This window comes from Colias croceus, chromosome 19, assembly GCF_905220415.1.
Source record: "Colias croceus chromosome 19, ilColCroc2.1".
NCBI lineage: Eukaryota > Metazoa > Arthropoda > Insecta > Lepidoptera > Pieridae > Colias > Colias croceus.
The window spans coordinates 6,137,836-6,159,488 of NC_059555.1; the positions used below are offsets into that span (position 1 = coordinate 6,137,836).

The 21,653-nt window shown below is 32.7% G+C and overlaps 1 protein-coding gene across 1 annotated transcript in view; it reads left to right on the forward strand.

The window, feature by feature from the left end:
- The first annotated feature begins 5,649 nt into the window (after positions 1 to 5,649).
- The window catches only part of LOC123700220 (unconventional myosin-XVIIIa), a 162,767-nt gene continuing 146,763 nt past the window's right edge, over positions 5,650 to 21,653 (forward strand). The window contains exons 1-2 of the mRNA XM_045647369.1: positions 5,650 to 5,678; positions 5,762 to 5,946. The gene's annotated coding sequence lies outside the window, so the exon portion shown is untranslated. The remainder of the gene's footprint in view (positions 5,679 to 5,761; positions 5,947 to 21,653) is intronic.

Genomic DNA, 21,653 nt, shown 5'->3' on the forward strand with positions numbered 1-21,653 from the left:
GTAACTATACAGTTTAGACCGTGCAATAAAAATTAAATTTAAAAAAAAACAGCGCTACGAAGAAAAGTGCATAGAAAAAGGAATAAATAATTTCACAAACTTCCCGAAGATTTTTAAAAATAAATACCATTTTAAATATTTATAAAAAAAAACAAAGTCGTGGGGGCTGCCATGCCAACATCATCATAATATACCTCATTATCAAAATATATGGTACTTAATTTTAAAGATCGTCGGGAAGTTTGTAAAATAATTATTTATTCCTTTCGGTTTCTTATTTTCATGTAATATTTTCAAGTGAGCGAGACCTACCTCTACCTCCATATTACATTCCTACATCATATTGATATCTATAAGTTTGTTGCTCCTTGACATCTTTTAAGTTGGGCCGTAACCGTGCACAAATTGTAATGGACCACAGTGGCAAAAGAAGTGGTATACTTAGGAAAAAATATTGCCAAGGGCCAGGCCTATGTAGCTTTCAGTAGAGTTCAAAATTTCCAGGGTGTGGCTATCCTCTCGCTCCCGTATCCCCTCTTCTTTCACAGACTTTTAACCCTTCCCTTTCCATCCCTAGTAAATGGCAGAACCGATTTTGATGTAAACCATATCTAATTGTACCTATATGTACACGTCATATCCTGTAGTTTGATGCTCCATTCGGTTTATTTATCCCCACTGTCACCCCTTAAAAGCCCTAAATGTAATAAACGGATGAACCGATTTCGATAAAATATGACTAATTGTAATTCACACGTTGCCCTTTCATATTTTGATATGCCGCTTGAGTATATTATTTGACCTCATTATTCATTCCCACTTTTACCGCTGTAATCTAATAAATGGATAAACCGAATTGGATAAAAATATAACTAAGTGTACTTCACCCGTTATGCAATTTTATTTGATATGTCACTTGGGTATATTTGACAACATTCGTTTTTTTTTCATTCCCACTTTTACCCATATAAAGGTATAATAAATGGATGAACCGATTTTGATAAAGTATGTCTAATTATACTTTACACGTCATGCCCTTTCATTTGATATGTCACTTGAGTATATTTGACAAATTCATTTTTTTATTAGCACTTTTATACCTATATCAAATAAATGGATGAACCGATTTGTTACTGATAGGTAGTAGGTTCATTTAATATATCACTTAGGTACTTATATTTGACAACTTTCGTTTTTTTCATTCCCACATTTACCCCTATAATAATATACCTAGGTATATATGGATGAACCGATTTTGATACACTTTATCTAAGAACCAGCGTCGGAAAATATGATGCCTAACTAAAAAAACCGCATCTAATTCGGATTACCTGTTAGCGAGCTACGGTGGCATAAACAGACACACACACACAGACACACATAGCGGTCAAACACTTATCACCCATCTTTTTGCGTCGGGGGTTAAAAATATAATACGACATAATAGGACATTTTATGTATAAAATTTACCTAGAAGTAAGAATAATTCTAATTTGACCAAACCCCCCCCCCACCCTTGGGCACTTTCGATATGATCACTTGGACATTTACAGGAATAATAATTGTAACAGATAACTTACGTTTTATCGTACAGTGTATAGAATGCCTTAGCAAACGTTCGCCGTGAATACTTAAATGGTCATAACTTTTTTAATTACGAACCGATTGACATGAAATAAACACTAAATGTTAAATGAAGATTACCACAATATATTAGTGAAAACCGCATCTTAATCGGATAAGCCGTTTCTGAGATTAGCGTGCACGAACATACAGACAAACAGACAAACAGACAAACCGACAAACAGACAAAAAAATTTTTAACTACAGTTTTGGGTTTGGGATCGATTTAATAATAGCACCTGCTATTTTTTTTTATATATTTTGATTGTACAGACACGACTTTTCTAGAATTTTATTATATGTATTGATTGATTGATGATGATGATGATGATGATGATGATGATGATGATGATGATGATGTAGGGGTAAACCACCCAATTATTGGCACTTTAAGCTGTTACTTCACCAAACCGGTGCAATTTGCATGTACAATTATGTTTTAATTAAGAAAAAAACATTTATACTGGTATTCTAATCTATGAAGAATATTATAAAATACTTGTCAATTTTAAATTATATAGGGTAAGAGGTACAATGATTGGCACCTAAAGCAATTTACTGACTTTTAACGCTTGTGTAAAATCAACCGTTTATACTAGTGACCTACACTTTATGGCATTTGATTGTAAAATATATTAGGAACCATTTCGAATCAAAATTTAGCTGTATTAATAAGACTTTACATGATAAAATTAAACAAATATTGAAAAAGTCCCCAGGGCACTATTATTGGCACTCGGTGGTATAGTGATTAACATAGTGAAAGGTACAATGACTGGCACTGCCAATAATTATACACGTGGTATGCCAATCAATACGACGGAGAACAAATAGTGTTGGGAATAGGCTTGTAATAATAAAATGCTGCAACAAATAGTAGCTAGGTATCTATTAACTGTTAAAAGCCATGCAGATTAAAGAATCGAATTGAAAATGGGCGTCCGCTCGCTTCGTGATTGGTCCGCCTCTCATACGTTCTCGCTCTTCCTAATAGAGATTGAAAAGAATGCAAGATGTAAAATGATTTATCTTGAATATCTTTGTTGAATTGAATAATAATAAAAAAATCTGGCTTAATTCACATAGCACCATCCAACATTGTGTTTACTACCTCAATTAAATACCTTTTTTTAATTACATATTATTATACCTACATGTGATAGCATCTTAGACACAACATGATTTTGTTATGAAGAAATCAAATCCAGGACCTTCTGCGTAGGAGGCAATGTTACTTTCTATCAGGCCTGTTATTGTTATTATAATTATTTACCTAATAAATCACATGAACGTTAGCACATCACTACTACTCCTCATTAAAAGTAGGTATAATTATTGGCACCGTACGAGTATAATGATTGGCCCTGCCAATCGCCTTAAAAGTACAATAACTGGCCCTGCCAAAATTTGGATGCAGACTCACTATCACCATAATATGGCTTTTTATGAATAGAACTTTTAATGCACGTCATAAAAAGTCCAAAATCTAACATGGATAATTGTTAAACCGTTATCTATTCATTGGCCCCCGTGCCAAAAAACTGTACTATCATACAAAACATGGCTCATAGTCATTGGCACCCCAAGAACTCAATAATCAACAGATTTTTATGACAAATTTTGCTTTAAAACCGTAATATAATAACTCATTAACAAGTACAAACAACACACCAATCATTTATTAATCTAGTAGCAAAGAAAAACAACTTGCAAACTTACCCAGTATTAGCAAAATTTGTTAAAAAATCACGATAAAGTTGTTGCGCTCGGAACCATGACAGAAAAGATTTTTTTTCTCCGTGTTACGAGTTATTAAAATTCATAACTACCATTAAGTGTTGCCCATAAATAATGGGGGCATTATTTGGTAAATTTTATTTTTGGTAATTAGTCAGCGAACCATAATAATTGCATGTTGAACCTCAAAGTGCCAATCACTGGGGGGGTGCCAAGGTTAGTACCCGTTACCCTAGTGAACCTTTAAAAGAAAAACCTAAAATACCAGTTGCTGGCATAGTCAAACCTTTTATTGGCAGTGATTGTTACCTATTATTGTCACTATTCTTGCAAGACTAAAATGTAATGTAAATGTATGTAGGGCTTTCAAAGTGTATACTATGACATTTTAAAGTTAATTTGTACCATTCATAAATTGTAATAAACAAAATAAAAGACTTTGTTAAAAGAAATGTCACATTTATTTGTATAGGAACATACCATTTCAGTTGGAACGCTTATTTTTAAATATGGTTTTAAAGTTTCCATAAAATATTAAAAGACAACCAAAAAACATACTAGGCTTAAATAAAAAATAGAACAATTTTAGCTCACGATTATCTTACATTTAATTAAATCACAGCTCTGATTGAATGAGATCATAAGTAATTTTTAAGTCATGTTAGTCATCTGAATCAATCTCAATTAACATTTTTGTAAGTAATTTTTAAGTGCCAATAAAATGGATAAACGGATTTTAAGCAGCCCAATTGTTGGCACACCACAAATAACTAAAATTGGCGGTTAAATTTTAAAATAATGTGTAAAAAAGGCAGTTCATACATTGAATAATAAAACAAAATGAATATGCATAAGAAAAACACAACGGAATTGCAATTTCTTTTAAGTTCATGATAGCTCTTACCTTAGTAAAAAACGAATATTTTGAATATTTTTGCCACACAAGTCCCGGCTTGTCAAACAGATGGTTGATACACCGCCATGTTTTAAGAAATAAAAAACATTGTTTGCTAGTTGAGTAAAGAATGATACGCTACTTATTAATTTCTACTAAAAAATTTATACCGGCTAAAAAAAATGTTAATTTTCTTAAAAAAATGGAGCATGCCAATAAATTGGTAGAGTGCCAATAATAGGGTGGTTTACCCTACTAGATTTCCGCCCGCGGCTTCGCCTGCGTTTGCAAAGGAAAACCCGCATATATCCCGTTCCCGTGGGATTTCCGGGATAAAAACTATCCTATGTGTTAATCCAAGTTACCCTCTATATGTGTGCTAAATTTCATTGTAATCGGTTCAGTAGTTTTTACGTGAAAGGGTAACAAACATCCATACAAACTTACGCCTTTATAATATATATTAGATTAGATGATTTTTTTCTACGTAAATAATAATAACTTATGTAGCGTGTACCTGTTAATTATTGATAATTGAATGAATACTGAATAGCGCGGTTAAGAATTGATTTTGAATTGTATCTTACATCAAAAATAGAGTATGTTATGTAGTCTATTTGATAGTGCAAACAGGTGCAAACCACAAGCTCCAAGGGTTAAACAAATGTTGAAAACAAGTTGAAAATCAAAAAATCTAATAATAATTATTTGAATCCTTCGTTTAGAACGGAAATTGAAACCTTACGCCATCTACCGATATATTATGATACTAGCTTACCACCCGCGGCTTCGCCCGCTTTGTCTAAAACCTAATAAATTATATACTAAAACCTTCCTCTTGAATCACTCTATCTATTAAAAAAAACCGCATCAAAATCCGTTGCGTAGTTTTAAAGATTTAAGCATACAAAGGGACATAGGGAAATAGGGTTTAGTGCCACGCCATCTATACGTGAATAGAATAACTTTTGAAAGGATAAATTTAGCACCTGTGATAGCATTAATAGTTTGTAATTTTTAAAAGTTTTATCTATTCGACACTAGATGTCGAATGAATACTATTTTTTGTGATAAATCGTTATATGACTGTAATTTAAAATTATTTATATATATTCTATTATAAGGCTAATATAATAAACAAAGTTTTTCAATTATTTCATAAATTTTTATTTTGTTTTAAAGTAAAAAAAAATTTAATGAAAAATTTCTGAACGTTACACATCCATTCATATGAACTATTACGCTACCAAATAAAATGCTATTTGACTCGAATTGTATTTGAAAGCCTAGATGACTTTTCATAATTCCGGTTAATCAAAGTGCTTTTTTTACTGCAGCCTACTTCTGTAGGTAGAGCTTGTTGTACATTAGTTTATTCGGTGCAAGTTAAAGTTGAATACGTTTTGGCAACGCCTTCGTATTTGTAACGCGATTTACATCTGTCAAAGCGATCCTTTGATTATTTGATCACGACTGGAATCCAGATTTTGATGTATACCTTCATAGTTTCAGTGAATTTTGTGTAATGCATTATTCGGTCATATTGCGGATGTGTTCTAGTATTTGTTTTTTATGTGAAGTGATTAAAATAAGTGTATAATGACTAGAATTTGTGGTGTTCTTATGTGCTGTTGGTTGTAGGCCTCTTGAGGATTTTCTACACCCTATTTGTGGCTTATAAATAGGCACTAGTAAGTAAATATTTAAGTTAACATTTGAGGGGACTGATGGATATCGTTCACAGCTAGATACATTCTCTGTTTATTTATCTTAAAAGTCTTTAACTTGTGTTGCATTCCAACTTGATAAATTGGTTTATTTAGACGCAAGAATGAAAAGATCATAAAAATGTAGTTTTTTACAAATTTAATTTAAATCTATATACCTACCTAGCATCTATAAAATATTTATCTCAACTTATTCAAGGCAGATGCTTATCTATCGATACTATTCGAAAAAGTATCTAACTACCTCCTAATTAGTTAATTAATAAATATTCAATATAAGTAATATCCTAAAACATAAATTTTGAAAAAGAGATTACATCATAAGGAAATTACAGCAAATATAGCAACATGTAGGTACTCAATAATTAAATAAATTATTTCAAAGTAACAAGAATACTGTATTCTTCCCTAAATTAAAATCAACTGAAGTCTAAAGTTAGGTCCTGACAAATTTATATCATTTAAATCAATTATTTTCCTGTGTGTACAGAACATTTTTATTGCTTTGAAGAATATATGGGGTTGCTTTCAGTTTGTGCTGCTATGAACCACATAAGCCTAGTTTTGTCTATTTATTAATTATTTCAGATAGGTCATAGAAAATTGTATGTAGAAACTATAGATTATTGAAATATTTAAATTATATTGAACTAGTGGTCTGCCCCGGCTTCGCCTGTGGTACATATTTCGCAGTAAAAGGTAGCCTATGTCCCTTCTCGGGTAACAAAATATCAACATACCAAATTTCATGCAAATTGGTTCAGTAGTTTAGGCGTGATTGAGTAACAGAAAGACAGACAGAGTTACTTTCGCATTTATAATATTAGTATGGAAGTATGGATGGTGGGTTGTTAATGTGCTTTTAAATTTAGGTGTGATCTGAAAACTGTTAGATTGGAAGATACAGCATCATCCCTTATTTCTTTTCATCCCTATATAACTAAAGCAACTACTACATTAGATTATATAAATAACTAGTGGTCCGCCCCGGCTTCGCCCGTGGTACATATTTCGCAATAAAAGGTAGCCTATGTCCTTTCTCGGGTATCAAAATATCTCCATACCAAATTTCATGCAAATTGGTTCAGTAGTTTAGGCGTGATTGAGTAACAGACAGATACACAGACAGAGTTACTTTCGCATTTATAATATTAGTATGGATTACTAACATTTAGCACTCCTGCTTGAAGTTCAAATCAACTCAAATGATAGTTTTAAGCTAGTAGTCATAGTCATATTTGTAGTATCACTCATTAAACTTCTTTTTCTTTAAACAATAATGTAAAGATGGAATTTCAAAGTTCACATAATTATATTAATAACAATAAGCGTAGGCAACATTGAATAATATTTGTCTATAATAATCATATCATCCTTATTGTTATGTGTTTGTTATGAGTATAGTTACAATTATAATAATCAGGTCACATTTGTCAAATGGATTAACTAGTGTATATTAATTCAATACTTGGTTTATTATTTAGCCATAATGGCCAGGGCTCGGAACCGGTTTGAAAAGAGCGGTTAATTTAGATTATATACCGGTAAATATATCGTTCCTTCATTTACCGGTTAAACAAGTGAACTGTTTATAAGTAACCCAAATGATTAAGGTTACCGGTTACTTCTGCACAAACGGTTTTGACACCCAAATTAACCGGTTAATTTCTTTATTATTTTTGCCTCATTTTTTAACGCTTGCCACAAGATATAGTGAATCTAATATCTATACATGTAATAAATCTGTAGAAGGGTCAATTCTGTACATTGAAAATATTGAAAAAATAAATACCAGGGGGTGTTACTGGATCGATACCAAACCCAAATATGTGATTAAAAAAATTTTTGTCTGTCTGTATGTTCAGGCATCACGTGAAAACTAACGGTTCGATTTCGATGAAACTTGGTATAATTATACCTTATTATCCTGGGCATAAAATAGGATACTTTTTATCCCGGAAAAATACGTAGAAAAAAATAAATCTTAATTTTTCCGCGCGGACGGAGTCGCGGGCGGAAGCTAGTATCTAATATATCTAATATTATATTCTATTCTAAAATATAGTTTGTAAGTATAGATGTATGGATGTATGGATGTTTAGCACACATATAGAGGGTAACTTGGATTAACACATAGGATAGTTTTTATCCCGGAAATCCCACGGGAACGGGAACTATGCGGGTTTTCCTTTGCAAACGCGGGCGAAGCCGCGGGCGGAAATCTAGTTATCAAATTCAAATTTCAAATATAAACTAAAATTGCGAACTTGAGTGCGATTAAGAATTTTGTAACTAAATGACTTCGCAACGTCCAGGCCCGTCGAGCGAGGGTAGCGGGGGCCGAGGATCCTTATGTAACTTGGTTTTAACCGGTTAATTTTCACCACCAAAACCAATATTAATGAAAAACCGGTATTTCGCATAAACCGGTAAAAACCGGTAAAGTGCAACCTTTAACCTAAATCAATTTCGGTTTGGGGTCAATGACCGAAACCGGTTAAGAATTTAAACCGGTTTCCGAGCCCTGATAATGGCGCTGCATTGAATGGCATAGGTATAGTACGTTAAGGTTCTAAGGTCACAGAAATTCACTGTTCAGTTTATAAAATATTGTGTCTTGTACAGAGAACTGTAGGAAATAGAATTTTAGCTAGCTATGCCTCGTAGTTTTACCCGCATAGCTCCATGATTTTGATATATTTAAAGGATATACTAATATTATAAAGCTGAGTTTGTTTGTTTGTTTGAACGCGCTAATCTCGGGTTCTCCTGGTCCGATTTGAAAAATTGTTAGATAGCCCATTTATCGAGGAAGGTTATAGACTATATTATATCATCACGCTACGACCAACAGGAGTGGAGCCACGGGGGTGAAACTGCGCGGAGCAGCTGGTCAATCATATAGTAATAAATTATAAAGTCTGCTTGTTTTATCACTAATATTAATTAATGATCTATTTTTTTTAAATATCATAACTCTGAATTTTTTTTTTATAATTCTATCACTAGTTAGTAACAAAGCATGAAATCTCAATCTTCAGGAAATATTTAGATAATTACTAGTGTTAGTGATTCTCAAAACAACGGACAATAAATAAATTATGAAAAATTTATTGAAAATATCTTACTTTTTGGTGCAATTATTAGGGCTCGTACAGCTCTCTGCAAATGTTCACGCGGTGGCGATTGCTTACCATCAGGCGAACCACCAGCTCTGTTGACCATTCTAAAAATAAAAGAAATATTGTAACAGTATGTAGGAACATGATAACGTTTTGCCTGTCTAGACGTGGCTATCCTGTCTGTCTGCGCACAGATGATAGGCGGTTTCGTTCTCTTTAACTAAGATCGTACCCTATTGGGGATTATAACTAATTCACGTCCAGAACGAAGGGCTTGGTATATTGATTCCGCGCGTCTCGAGTCGTTTTTGTAGGTATAGTTATACGGTATTTACGAAATCGTTTCGTTTAAAGTATTGTTTACTAGGCTATAAACGAATTATTATAAGAGTTTGTAATGTGTTATTTAGGTTAAATTTTGTATAGATCTATCAATTAAATTAGTGTAATTCGAAATACCTTATAGTTACTCATAGTACCTACCTAGTTTAAATACTTTTTGTTGTAGACCTGAATGATTTGTTTGGGTAGATGCGATTTTTTTATTTTTATAGGCAAGAAATTATGATTTGCACTGACTGCATAGTAAAAATAATTTTAATATTTGCACACCCAATCGATGGGTAGAATGTATTAGCCACATAATATTGTAATCCAAACATATATAATTTGTAACTACCTACATTCTTGCAAATAAATATACCTAAATTGAATTTGAAAAAAATATCAACAATGCTGTTAAAAATTAGCGCTCAGTATTGAAAATTGCTAATTACATTCAATACGTGTTACAAAATAATATTGATTTCTGGAACATTTTAGAAATCAATATTAATTCTTACGCGTTTCCCTGCTTAAAATAATTATGCTGGCTTATAGGATAAAATTATTTTAAATAATGAGTTTTCCCTAACAGCGAATTATTTTATTAATATTAAGTACCTACCTAACTATCATTATTATTGAGTACATTAAAGACGACAATAATTATAAAGTTCACCAACGTAAAATTTTCTTAAATTACATTTCTTTGTGTGCATCTAAAGTAAGTGAACCCTTTGGGCAAGCGAAAGTTCTTATGACTCAATGTAACGTCATTCAAATTTAGTGGAAGGACTAAGGTGTGACTGTATCCGTTTCCGTTCATTATGAATATACAATTAAATTTGGTACCTATTGTTATTATCATATTCATTACATATTTTTTTGTGTTACTGGCAGGATTTTAAGAAAGAGGTAATTTATCACAACAACAATAAGACTTTAGAAACTATTTAAAACAACCAAAGAAATCTCATCGATTACGAGCTTGTTGACTGTAACTATTCAACTATAATTTAAACTTGAAACCATGAAACCCACGCATGTCATTATCCAATCTCGTAACATTTGTACTGCAGATGCAGATGCATTTGACGTCATATAAAATGAATGAAGATTGCAAAGAGAAAATTAAATTATATTATGATTGTACATTTATTAATTACGAATAGAAATTTTGTTTCACGAACTGAAAGTGAAAGCATTATTCTATTCTTAAGGCTGCTAGATAATACGGAGTAAATATATTGGTATGTGCACAACGAGTCAAGCTGTTGTGCAAATTGCTTGCTTCACACACAGATGCATGAACAGTATCTTGATTTTTACAACAATATTAGCGTGCTTACTCCAGTTAGGTACGATGTCGTAAAACGCACTTTACTGTGTACTACATTAAATATAAATCACGCGATGTGTTCATAGAATCGAACGTAACAGTTAGGCAATTTCGATCTGAAAAGCGTGGACAATGCAAAAGCCAGCATCTCGTTCGTAACTCGGCGGTGTTCGACAATTTACTATTTGATAATGTCGCATTGCAGTACTCGGGGAATAATCCGCTTTCAAGTGGCAATATTGCTATATATGTAATCCCATGTCCCCTAACTGGGTATAGGGAGGTTTCGTTTGTTTTATGTTACACTAAAGACCTGTCTCGTTTCGCACCAGAATTACAGATAATAAATCGCAAAATGTAATGAAGGGATGTTAGGGCGACGTTAGGTCGGGACGTTTGTCAGCCCGGTAATCCCACATTTACCTAAGTGGAATAGTGTATATTCTCTTTAGACAAATTAAAGTTAAAAAAGCAAGGAAATAAAATTATTAAACCTTTATTAATTCCACTTTCAATAATGCACACAAAATTATGGTTGTGGCAAATAAGATCTATTTGTATTTATAACGTTGCTACATCATAATTAGCTTAAAATTGCTGTAAACTCATGTTTTAAATTAGCTTGCCGTAATTACTTCAGATAAGCTTATTTGCCCTAATAGGACGTTAATAATTATGATCCTGTGTAATTAACTTATAATGTGGTATTCTATATTAGGTATAATGAAAGTCATTTTTCACTTTATTCTGGAGTTTTTTTATGGTGTAATTCTTACGTTGATTAAAATAATAATTATTATTTTAATTGAATTATGGATACCATCCTCCCGTTCTGGGCGATTAACGAAATTCTGTTGCTTAGGAAATTTGGAATTGTTTTTATAAGCTCACTTTAAAGCTTTTTGCTTTATTACCGGTGCACACGCATTAAAAAAAATAATTGTTTGCTATAAGCTCCTCTAATAATAAAAATAGCTTCAGCTTGCCACGCAACTTTTAATTTTACTTTTAGCTATACAATATATCATCATGTATAACTATAAACACAGGAAGTACAGTTAGGGAAAACCTCGTAATAACATGCTAAGAATTATGGTGTTATTATTGAGATATATTATACATTTAACTTTGTTTGTTTCTTTCAGTATTCAAATGTAGAAAGTTCAACTTAACTAACTTATATTTATATCTTACACGAACGTACAATAACAAGACGCAACATTTGTACGTTAAATTTTTACAATCTACAATTTCCCTAATTCAGTTTTCGCAAATTCTTTGCAGAATCAAGTTTTGAGCATATCCGTTACAATGACATAAATACCACTTGAGTCCGTTAGGTAGGTACTATGTATACGCGTGCCTTTAAAGTTGACGCAAAAAAAATGCACAAAACTTGCCCATAACTATATACCTAGTAACACGTTACGTAATTCTTTCAACGTGCATTTGTCTGATGTTCTATTCTAGATAGATATGGTCTGCAAGACAAATTACCATAACATTTTAATCCTTTTTCACATGTATACAGAGCACACAATCCATTGTATGTATGAGAATAGTTATCATATATAAAACTTCCTCTCTTCCGCAACAGTTGGTACTTGGTACAATGACCCCGCGCGGAAGCGCTAGTAGGTGCCGAACTAACGGGCTACGGGGCCCGATGGTCAGCTGCTGACGTCCTGTGACTATTGTTCTTTATCTATCTCTTTGTATGTGTCACTGGATATATGTATGAACATCTCAGATATAGGTATTGAGATAACTAGATATCGAAAAAACACCACTTGAAGGATTGTGTCCAGATTCCAGAATCTATTCAATCAAACTCATGTAGCAAAGTTTGTTCATCCCGTTCGTTTAGAATCGATCCGATTTGGCTGAAACTTCAAGAAGTTGTGAACTAAGATTTACGAGGGGATATAAACAGTTGTAGACGATGTTCCGCGGAACAACTCTTTAGTAAGAATGTCTAGTGAATCATTCATGAAAAATACTCTTCTATAGAATAGTTATTTTAATAAGAGATAGTCTAGTCAAACCTTAGTCAAACCTAACAAGTAGAATTTATGTGCAATTTTCCAATCAATATAATATTTGTACGAGGAGATACTTATTATTGATAAATAATTAGTAGTTTCGTTTTAATATTAATTGTATAGAATTACATTGCAAGTATTTAGTTGCAGACTTCCTATATTATTTTACACTCGGCTGGTGTCAAGCGTGATCAGTCAGCTCTGATGAGAAAATATCGACGCCGTAACATTAACGATTGTACATACAAAATACTTTACCAAACCGAACAAATATTTAATAGTTATAAATGGACTAAAAGTATTTTCGGAAATTGAAATAATACAGACAAAAAAGTAAGATTGATTCGTTGAACTTTTATAGTTGGTTTTTGCTATCTACTTCATCAATGATTGATCATTATTGTATTGATTGACAGCTAAACGGTAAAGGTCAAAGAACTTTTAACAAAAAATACATTATAACTTATTTGTCAAATAGTTAACGTTATTGAAATTCAACGCGATAACTGCAAGGTGTCAAAGACAGTTTTACGCGTTGTGATCAGAATTAAACATGAGTTACGTTGACGCTGTTAGAATTTATTTGCCACATACTACGGTGGGTTTGCGAGAAAAGTTTGTGTGTCACTTGGTAATCAACATAGTGGCCTGTCTTTGTTATTCTTTACGTAGATTAAACTAGATACAGTGAGCGCTGATCGATAGATACGTGCAGGTGATATTGTATGAATGCAGTTATAGAGTTTAGGTAGAACACACCATAGTTACTACTTTTCTTCACTACTTTAGAATTTCGCAAAAATTTTATATACTGTTGTACGTACATACTGTGAACTAAATAGAACTTTAACATTGGATTTCATTCGTTTTGTTTTGAATATTGGCACAAAATCCATTGTAATTTTTTTGCTTTACAGTTCTGTATCATTGGATATAACCTTGACATCAAACCGAACGATTTCCGCAAACGAGAACTGAATGTTACTACAGCACGCAGATGATGAAATGGTTCACCTGAACAATACCGTGTTTCTTACACCCTTTCATAACACAAGCAGGTTGTTTGCGTCAATAATAAGTCATTATATCGATCTCATTACAACACGTTGGTGAATGGAGACGAATTATCTTAGGATCTTGCGTAATCAAGGTGATTGAACTCCCGTTAAGTGCTTGTCGAGAAGACTGAAGAGGTGCGAGGAAAATGTACTGTAAATATGTTATTGTTTGTGTTGATTGATTAATCGGTTTTGAATTTGTTGTATTACAAATACATTGCGAGTTTGTTTAACTTTTATTAGGTAACACCGTGTTTATAGCAATACATAACTAGTTACCTATTTACAAACATAGCGCCATTCGCAAATCAAGAACATTTTATCACGGCATAAATTATTTTAATACTTATACATTCACGATGTAAATAAAAGATAGTCGATAATATTATGTTATATTCACAATGAGTCATATACGTGTTTCTCTTATTAGTAAGCGTCTTTAAATACATTTAAAATAAACTAACATTTACATGGAGTGTACATGTATTATTGCTGTTGTACTACAAAAGTTTAGCTTGGAATACAACCGCAGTCGTACAACTGTGTCAATAATGAATGTTAAGGTCACTAGCTAGTGTGTCGGAGACCGGAGTGGCTAGCATGATAGCGTTCGTCTCTCATTAAATCTTTTGTTTTGCGTTTTAATACTGAAAGTGTACCTCGTATTTTATAGGTACGTAGTGAATAAAAAATTATTGTTGGTAAACTACAAGTTCAACAGATTAGGATAGACATTGTTCGCTTGCTTTTTAGTTGATTAATTAAGGATTTATTATTATTAGGTCTGACTGAAATATTAGAAAATAATAGCGTGCAGTAAAGTAAAGAAAGCGTAGCTACTTATAACTAAGTTTTCAATCTTACTTTAAAGAAAACAATATTATGGATGGATTACCTACATAATTGTACCAAGATTTACTTTAATAAAAAATACTAATGAATTTAATTGTTATATTGCTTGGGTATTTTAAATCTTAAACTATTCTATAGAAGGAATGATACAAAGAACAAACATAAATCAAAGCTTGCCAATGATTGACGTTAACATTCTGTTTTTTTATGCGGAAAGCTTTATGAGAACAAATCTCACAACATGTGTTTAATCCGTGATTGAATAGTGAGAGTTAACGTAAGATGAAATGTTTTTGCTCTTAACTCGTATTGCCAAACATGGAAGCATTCATTTTGCGAGGTAATTACCGCAGGTCGATGCGTGCATTCCGGAATAGGGTTGTCATCAATCGATTGTAGTATGAGCAGTGACATGAATTTATAAAATAAGTATTGAAAATATTTAAGTCTGCTGTGTAAATAAACCGACTTATCAGCAATGTTTTTTTGGGATTAGTTACAAACGAGAAATTATTAAATTTGTATTTTCAAGTGTGTAACAGCCCTATTCAGCTCCATTGTTGCATGTCGCGTGCGCGATACTTTCGCATTGTATTCTCCCGCAGAGGGGCTGCTTTGTCTACGGTTTAGAACCTAAGATTGAAAATCTAAATGCGACTCGTAATTGTTGTGACTAGGCTCATTGTACCAATCGATATACCAAATAGCAAGCCTCTGTATTGATTTACCATTGACAACTCAAACAGTCAAGGATGGCACACACAGCTTTCTGTATGACCCTAAAAAATATACGAGTATTTGGTATAATTAAATAAAATTATTTGGTATTAAGCTATGTCCGATGTATTGATTTATCATTGAGCAACTCAAACAGCTAAGGATGTCACACACAGCTTTTTGTATGACCCTCAAAAATTTACAAGTATGTGAAAACGTAATTGGTATTTGGTATTAAGCTATATACGATGATTTATCATTGAGCAACTCATACAAATGGATGTCACACACAGCTTTTTTGTATGACCCTCAAAAATTTACGAGTATTTGAAACATATTGGCATTTGGTTTTTAAGCAGTGTCCGAGTTAAAGGTTATCTAGTTATGACTTCATATTTCAATGCACCTTTAAAGAAGCGACACGTTGACATTTTCTATGACTTTATTAAAAACTGGTTGCATCAATATTTCTTGAATTGATTTTATATCTTGAATTATTTAAGAGAAGTAAAAAGTGAAAACGGAACGAAATATGATCTTAATTGTAATGCTTCTGCAAAGAAAGTTTAACAAATTATTCAACGTCTAGAATTTTTAATCTACTGGCGCATTTTTTACTTATTCAAAAGCGGCCTGGCTGATAATAAACTAAAAATTTTAATAACCATAGTAAAATGTTACTAGATGACATTATAATCTCCAGAAGTTAATCTTCTGATGATAGGCATGAGACATTTTTTTCTATAAATAAACATTTCATAGTTAAAATTTATTGTGATAGCCGTTGCCCGTTGTAGTAAAGTAAAGACTGTCAATGTGATTGAAACGAAAGAATCGTAAATGAATCAAAAAAGAATTAAATAAATGAAACATTACTTATAGTAGAGCCATTTTAATAGGCAACATTTGACAGTTCAACAAAATTCAACAACTTAACCTAGTAACGACGACATAGAATAATATGATATTTCGTTTTGTTAGAACTGCACATTTGCTTAACTTTTTTCAATTACAATTACATATTTATAATAATAATGACCGATACAAGTAATTTTAAGATTTCCTTTTACTGATAAACCATCCTAAACATAATAAACAATTTCTGAATTGAAGAACTGACGTCGCTACAATTTTGTGTCAATAAACCTTTTTTCTTTTTAAATACTAGAGACGTTACTCTAAAAATCGAAATCTGACATCTAGAATCGAATGCATTGATTACTTGTGAATAAAAATCATCATAAATTAATAAATTCGATTGACAAATGTTTCAAATCCGTATCGATTAATACACTTCAATCGATGTTTTTAAGCTGGTTACCTCTCTTCGAAGATAAAATTGATAGACGTCAAATGTTGCCTATTAAATTGGCTCGACTATAATTTTTTTTAAAGATGTCCTAAAATATAACAATGGATGAGATGCGTTTTAATGAATCACAAGAACCGGATGATTTTATCGCAATTGTGTTGTGATCATAAAAGCGTACACCGATACAGTTTTTTCTGCGCTGTCGTGCAATGACTCAATAGCTTTTTATAATGTGATCAATTTATATCATAGTTGTTTTATTTTTAAAGGAATTTACTACACGCTCGATGTCGAGTAATTTAGGAGCCGTTTATTGAAAGATCGACAGTAATGATAACTGTATGTTATCTAATTAATAGTAAATTTAGGTCAGTAGGCATCTATACATATAATAAATCTGTAGAAGGGTCAATTCTGTACATTGAAAATATTGAAAAAATTAATAGCAGGGGGTGTTACTGGATCGATACCAAACCCAAATATGTGATTAAAAAAATTTTTGTCTGTCTGTCTGTCTGTCTGTCTATCTGTCTGTCTGTCTGTCTGTATGTGAAGGCATCACGTGAAAACTAGCAGTTCGATTTCGATGAAACTTGGTATAATTATACCTTATTATCCTGGGCGTAAAATAGGATACTTTTTATCCTGGAAAAATACGTAGAAAAAAATTAATCTTAATTTTTCAGTTTTATCCATAGACGTTGTTCCGTAGAACCGCGAACACACGTTGCGTATTATTATAGGCCTAGCCGTATTTGGGAATTGGGTCCAATAGATATTTATAAGATGTTATTGACAGAGGTACTCAAAATGGAGAAATAACCATCCACGCGAAGACCGACATCCGCGCGGACGGAGTCGCGGGCGGAAGCTAGTTTTAAATAAGATTATAGATGGAGAATTTACATATCATTTTATGGTATCAATACGGTATAATTACTTGTTTAATAAAATTTTCATCTTTATTAGAACAGGGCAGTGTAAATTGCCAATTGCCATACTCAAATAAAAATCATCTCAAATGATAAATAGGTTGTCTATTTTAAATGTAGGTATCCCAAAGTTACAAAGTTTATCTGGCAGAATAACGTCGGGTCAGTTAGTAACCTTATAATGTGAATATCCCTGCAGGAGAACTGTTATAATTTCTCATTTCCCAACAATAAAGTTTCAAAACTAACAGCGTTAAATGTAACATAATTTCACAAGCGCCGTTGTAATAAATATGCCTGTAACAAGCCAATTAAGTACAACGTGAATTAATAAAGCAGGACAGTGATGACGTCATACAATCATATGGCGCTCGCTGCAACGTCAATGCACTATAGTGGCCCTCAGCTAAATGTTAATAAGGAGGGTATGGAATTGCGTTGTTTTACCAATTTAAAAGAGACAATGATCGTCATACGAATTAGTTATGAAAAACTGTATAGTTTCTGTTCCTGATGCACATTAAGAACGTCATGTTAAAATGTTACTTATCATAGTACATTTCATTTACTTTAGACGTCATATTTTATAGTGAAATATACTGCTAGATATCAAAATAAGAATAATAATGTTGGTGAAATTTTTAAAACTTTCGGTTCGCTTGCCAATCTAAGTACAATTTTTTTTAATGCAATTATTCTAACGGATATAAGTTAAAGATTTTAACGAATTTTAAACGCGATTTATTCATAATATTATTTTCCCATTCATTCCCCAGTGACACGGTTCCTTAGATCCGTCAATTGTATCTTTTATAATGATCTATAATTTCCTTGTTACTGATATCCATCGTGAAGAATTTGGGACTCTTTTCTGACGCATATTATTTGCGCATATATGAGGCATAGGTTTTTTCATAACATAAAACCTATGTCAGTGTATTTTACGATATCCCTTTTCTATAAAACGACATGTTTGAATCAACACTAACGTAATTAACCTTGCTAATAAGGCTTCATATATGACAATGCGACCTCCAAGCGGGATCTAGGTAATTTATTAGGTTAGTAACTTTAAATCCCTTATATTTTTAAATATGTATTCATTAATACAAAATTATCATTATAGACGGGACAAATTAACTGTAACCTATAGTAGCCAAAGCGTTTATCGTGAGAATTTTCATCCAGATCCATTTTTGCTTGAAACCGTAACAAAGATCCAGCCATTCCTCTCAGAACTACGAGTTCATATAGGATTCTTGAAAAGATATTCAAACATAGTGTTAATATTCGTTTAAGATGTTTCATTTTATCGATGGATAGAAGCAATCGTGTAGCATCTACACTAACTATTAACTCAGCTGTGACCTACAACACTACAATATTACGAAAACTGGTTTCAACAATTACGAGGTCTCTCTAATGTCGGGAGTGGATGCGTCACTATCTCCAATTCACTAATAAATCTGTTTGCTTCGTTAAGATATGATAATAAGCTATCGATCAAGGCATTGTTCGATGAGAAGTATGAATTCTCCTATTCAATTGGAAGGGCTTTTGAAATGTCGACACAGATCAAATCAGTGGTAGGTAGAAGATTATAGGGATTTTTGGTTTATCTGTGCGCATAACTTACCAGTGACTGCACCAGATCGCATAATTTTTCTTATGTTCTTATCACGACAAGGTTTATACTTTATCTACAGAAGACATTTTAAATAATAATAATCACCTAAAATATAGAAAAGAAATTTCCTTTGGGAGTAGAACCAGGGCGTGCGACTAGAAGGTACTTAGTATTATAAATATTAAGTACCTTCTAAAGCAAAACTTTTAAGTACGCTCGTGACTCTTATCTTAGATGTGTCAAATTAATTACGTTACGAGCGGTTCTCGTCATCAAATGCGGTAGGCGTCACCAAGTCTGGATCGTGAGCTATTCGGGTCGATGCCCACTGACACATTATCATACTGGACACGTTTGTCTTAAAGAATTTTTACATATCTTATAGTTTAAGCCATGTGTAGGCTTAATGTTTTGAAGAAAGGCCAATGACTTGTGATTTGCGATGAATTGATTAACGGGTTATAACGTAGCAACGCTTATCCATATTACCAGAGCAATTATACAAGTATTCATCACATAGTTGTTTTTTTTCCCTTTGTATTAAGTTATTTAATGGGTTTCAAGCATTGAATATGATTTCAAAATAAATACTAAAATATTAAATGATTGTTCACTGTAAAATCCAATTTTCTCCTTCAGTTTTTCTTTAAAGCCCCGCTGTGTTTAAAAAAGGATTAGCTTCAGCCCAGCTTACTTTGGTAATTCAAGCTAACGAAGCCTTGCTTTTTGCACTCTTTTTGAACTCGTTAAGACTTTTATTAGAATTAAAAAAGGTCTGGAAAATACATCCACCAACTCTTTGGCCTCTTCCACTTTTTACGACTGTAATGATTTTTTCGCAAACACCAGTCCTTTGCAAAAAGTAATGATCAACTTTTTGGACGCTTGCCAATATGAAACGTGCCATAAAGATTGGCCGGCAGCTAAAAAATGGCACATTGTATGCTTCAGAAGAAGATTGCTATATAGAGAGCCTTTTGTAAGCGCATAATAAAACATAATGTTTGGTTTGTGCAAAGACATATAGGTCTTTGCACAAACATCATCATGTTTAGAAATATATTTGGGTGGCCAGATGGTATTTGAACCTCGGCGTATAAACACCTCCGTTGCTCAATAGGTTTACGTTGATATGTATTCAGGCGGCTGTTTAATTCAAAGCACATAATACAGTAGAATGCGGGGACTGTTAGTTCGGATAGAGCCGTATCATTTCTAGCTAGTAACGGTATGGTTATTGTCATCGTAGAACGTACAGCGTGTCCAGTGTATAATGGATTACAGTTGTACTGTCCACTGTCCAGTGTTATGGTTTGTCATTGGAAGCCTATTAGTACTCTAGTCTGACGTTGTTAGTAGCTTGTGATTGTAATTGGTAACTATAATATTACTAGCTTACCGCCCGCGGCTTCGCCCGCTTTCTCTAAAACGATTTGAGTTTTAAATTATCCTATCTCTCAAGTTGGATTGAACTGCACATGGTGTGCGAATTTTATTATAATCGGTTAAGTGGTTTAGGAGTCCATTGAGGACAAACATTGTGACACGAGATTTATATATATTAAGATAATGTTTATCGATTCAATTTTAAAGCATGTATTGAACCTTACTTTTTCCATTCATTACCTCATACAAAAAAAAATCATATAGATATTGTTTCATTTTTAATTATCGATGTACTTCGCAAAATTGAAGCGGTTCGAATTGGGAAGTGCCTGGCGATCTGCACTACAGGCTACGGCCTATCGCAGACACCTGCAGTCCTCTTGGTTTATGTTTACTTTTACTTTTGTTTATTTAATTATATTATGACTGCTATGTTTAATAAATATTATCAATTACGCAGCGGAGATTAACAATGTTCGTATAATTTGTAAAATAAAAACGTCACTGCAAATATACAAAAAATCTCGCAAAACGGATTGCTCCGTGCACTGGGACAAATGCAAGAGCGGATGCGACGTAAATAAAACCTCTGCGGCCCCAGTGAACTTGTCAAGTTATGAGTTACCGTAAATGAGAGTTTTAAAAACAGTGCCTTTGCCATTGTTTCCTTTTTGAATATTAAATGAGAAAAAGCCAAACTATTTGTAAAACACGAAATAACTATATCCTTCCTGCAGAAAAAATATACCTATCTGTGATATTATATATTTTATATATTTATGTAGGTATTTTTCTTCGAATAATAGACCATAGTTTACAAATATAAGTTTACATAACTAGAGCGACTTTTTTCAAATAAATAATTAGACACATTTAATGAACTGGCAAGGGGCAGCAGCATACATTCGTTAGAGCAATGAATTCATTTCTATGAAGGGTAATAATTACTATACTTCTATCACG